Consider the following 4,178-nt stretch of genomic DNA (forward strand, 5'->3'; position numbering starts at 1 on the left):
ATGTAGTCATGTACACGTGTTTAATAAACGCATATATTTAGAAAGTTAACTGTGAAATTAGGTCGGAAGAACAGTGCTTAAAACTTAAACCATATGTCTTGAGGCCGCGCGGAAAAAAAACAACATTATAAGCTACTTAGTTAAGAAATGTAAACAAGAGGGAGGATTGTACAATTCATTTAAATAACGATAACTAGTTTTTGTTTTCAGGGTCAGAATCTACTTGGAAGAGTCCAACAAATATTGGCATTATATAAATCTCAGTCGAGGCCTACAATCTGATGTTGCGTTCAAATTTAAGAAGATGCCGTGCTAAACGACATCCATAAGAGTTCACCCGGCTGTTTGGAATAAAATCATAGTTACACCCCAGCCTCTGGACGACAGATGTGATATTTGCGACCTCTTCCTCTTTGACTATAACTATCACAGTCTTTCCTACCCGAGGGTGGATGGGCTCACGGTGCTTCTACTCAGGTATTCGTTTCTCACTCACTATCGTCAAACTTGTAGTGTCTTCACTCCTATGAGACCACCCATTAATCACTTGGTCCAATCCACCCTTGTCAGAACGTTGCCTTTCTAGTATTCCCTCCCTGCTCATTATTTTTCTTTCAGTCATTTGACTGTGGCCATGCTGGAGCACCGCCTTTAGTCGAGCAAATCGACACCACGACTTATTCTTTGTAAGCCTAGTACTTATTCTATCGGTCTCTTTTGCCGAACCGCTAAGTTACGGGGACGTAAACACACCAGCATCGGTTGTCAAGCGATGTTGGGGGTGGGGACAAACACAGACATGCAAAGATATACACACACATACATATATATATACACATATATACGACGGGCTTCTTTCAGTTTCCGTCTATCAAATCCACTCAGAAGGTTTTGGTCGTCCCGAGGCTATAGTAGAAGACACTTGCCTAAGGTGCCACGCAGTCGGACTGAACATGGAACATGTGGTTGGTAAGCAAGCTACTTCCCACACAGCCACCCTTGCACCTATTGTTGTCAATTTCATGGGTCTAGTTCGAGGCTGCGATCCCCATGGGCACGGCTTCTTTTTCTAGACCGAAGAAATTCAAAACAGGAAAGAAACTGGCTTTGCATGCAGCCATCTAGTTTAAGGTTTCGTCCCACTACCCAGCTACTCGGCCAAATATTTTCTACTAAATCCTCGGGCCGACTAATGTGTTTTGAGCACACTTTATCATAATTATACCGATGTCTGTATGTGTGCGTGCGTGTGTGTGTGTGTGTGTGTGTGTGCATGTATGTGTGTGTGTCTGGGTGTATGTGTGTGTGTGTATGTGTGTCTGGGAGTGTTTGTGTGTGTCTGTGTGGTGTGTCCCCCACTGCTTGATAACCGCTGTTGATTTGCTTACATTCCTATAACGCAAAATATAATAAAGTACCGGAGTTGATTTTTTCGACTAAACACTTCTTACGACGACTGGCTGGTACAAAGAAAAAAGAAATGATACAAAGAAAAATAATTATAAATATAAAATTATTTTGCTGTCTGATATTAAATAAAATATTACTATTATTATGTTGGAGCTGGGCTTGTTTTGACAACGATACGACATACTAGTCTGTTTTGGCACGATTCCTAACTTTACAGTGAAAATAAATATATGCTTAGGAAAAGCACAAGCATATATGCTTTTTCATAGATACGTATGTGTGAATAATATATATATTTAAAGTTTGTGCAAAGAATTATTGACATAGTCGCAATATTTGAAGAGAGATATTTCGAAACTATAAATCATTCATTGTATGAAAAATTTCTTAAAAGAAACTGAATGATGAAAACCGTTTGGAAAACACTTTCGAAGTGTGTGAAATCGCTTTCGCTGTTTCATTTTTTCAGACACACGTGTTATGAGGAAAATCGTACAGAGTCGTCTTAGTAGAACTATAATATATTTTCTAGCTCTCTCTCTCTCTCTCTCTTTCTTTCTCTCTCTTTTTTTTCTCTCTCTCTCTATCTATGTTTCTATCTATCTATATGCATGTGAATTTGTAAACGTATGAAGATGCATTTGTTCATTCGGTTATGACTATTGATATAACATGTACTATAAATGTATAGCTTACTTCAACCAATCTAACACAAGCCATGCTGGAGCGCCGAGTGAATATTAATAAAATGTAAAATGAATTTTTATTTTTTTTTACATTTTAATTTCTCTTTAATTGTTTTTAAAGCTGAAACATTGATGAGGAAATGAGAATACCTTTTGTTTGTCTATTTCTTTGTTTCTTCTGCCGCAATTGCTGCTGTCAAGTGACAAGTGTTTTGACGTCTTTTAGTGAGCTCCAACAAGTTAGAAATAATTAGAGAACTTGTACTATTTAATTACACGAGAACAGATAAAACTAAACAGAAAACGTCAATGTAAAATGTTTTGCAAAGCAAACAATATTAAAGGAGAGAAACATAAAATAAAACGAACACGAAAATTTAATCGACAGATCAGGAAAATTTTTTTAATAAAACAATAGCAATTCTGTATTAAAACTATATTAACGAAACTATTCTATATTAACAATAATACTCTTTTATTCTATTAATTGATTCAGTCATTACAATGCGGCCATGCTACAGTATAGGCGCGAAGGGTTTCGTCGAATAAATCGACCTTAGTACTTACATGTTTTAATGTTTGGCACATATTCTATCGGTGGCTTTTGCCGAACCGCTAAGTTACGTGAGCGTACACAGACCAACACCGGTTGCCAAACGGTATGGCAGCAAACACAGACAAAACGACACAAAAGACACACACACACACACGCACACACAGAGCCAATATGTTTCCACTCAGTTCCTTCTACCAACTTCCATCACAAGGCATTTGTCTGTCCGGGACTATAGTAGAGGAGACTTCCCCAAGGTGCTGCTCAGTAGGACTGAACCCAAGATCACGTGGCTGCAAAGAGAGCTTCTTAACCACACGTCAAACAAATACCATCTCAATAGTTAATTTATTATGTGTTACAGAAACACAACGACAGATTTTGGGTAAACCTGTTATGTTATCCTATTTCTTAACAGATAATGCACGTTACATTAGAAGAAGTCTGATACGACATATTGTATCACTTATACGGTTGTGCAAACAATCTCGAAGCAACAGTCAAATCTCCTTCAAATCTCAATTTATCGTTATAAATAAGGACATGTTTTATAATGGTGGGCGTCTTTATACATATATATTGTTACGAACGAAAAATATCATATTCGGTTAATTTCTCATACGTACGATGCGAATTAGAACACTGCTCTCTGGTTTTGAAAGCGAAGACGGAAAAAATCTTTGTGGTCACGTGACTGTTTAAAGCGTAGGCGATATGATTTGTGGCACGCTTTTACGGTGAGGGCGAAGTATAAAGACTACAAATGCTACGTGGCCACGCGTGAATTTGTAGTTAGTGCGGGAAGACGATGTGCGACGGGCGACGTGATGAAGGCGATGTGAGATGTTTTTCATGTAGGAGCCGGTGCCATGCAGTCGATATGTGAGATGGTGCCGGGAAAAATTCGTGTGGAACAGACATAGTATTTGTCGTCGAGTGTGAAGTTTCGGTGGTTAATGTGAATAGTGGAAGGTTTTGAACTGTTTGTGAAAATAGTGAATTTGGCAACGTAAAGAAGCCAGAATGGTACCTAAAATTCTGAAGTAACAAGAGTCCAGTCGGACAAAAAGAGATGAAAAAAAAAATAGAATATAAATCATTAGATTAGTGAATAAAAGAAAAGCTCACTGAAAAAAGTCTACACATTCAGAGGTAAATGAAAGAACGGATCTTTTTTAAAACGGGGCCACAGTATTTTCTTAACAAAACACTTTGAAACTTGGAACACTGGTAGAATGTGTCATATAAAACATCTTTTTCTCTTAGTCTTCTTAAAAAAAAAAAGAAATCCCTAAGTTATTCCATGTTAAAGTTGTCGTATTTCTGTAATTTCAACCAATCACTGACGTCCATTCAGCCGATATACATTAAGTGCCGACTACATAAACAAACGATTCTGAAACAATTCTACCGGTGATAAAATTATTACTTCCTTGTCAAAAAATGGCTGAAGCATATTGGCAGTAGCTAATAAACCTTTCTATTATAGGCTAACCCCAACCCTAACCCTAACCCTAACCCTAACCCTA

This window comes from Octopus bimaculoides, chromosome 9, assembly GCF_001194135.2.
Source record: "Octopus bimaculoides isolate UCB-OBI-ISO-001 chromosome 9, ASM119413v2, whole genome shotgun sequence".
NCBI classification, from domain to species: domain Eukaryota; kingdom Metazoa; phylum Mollusca; class Cephalopoda; order Octopoda; family Octopodidae; genus Octopus; species Octopus bimaculoides.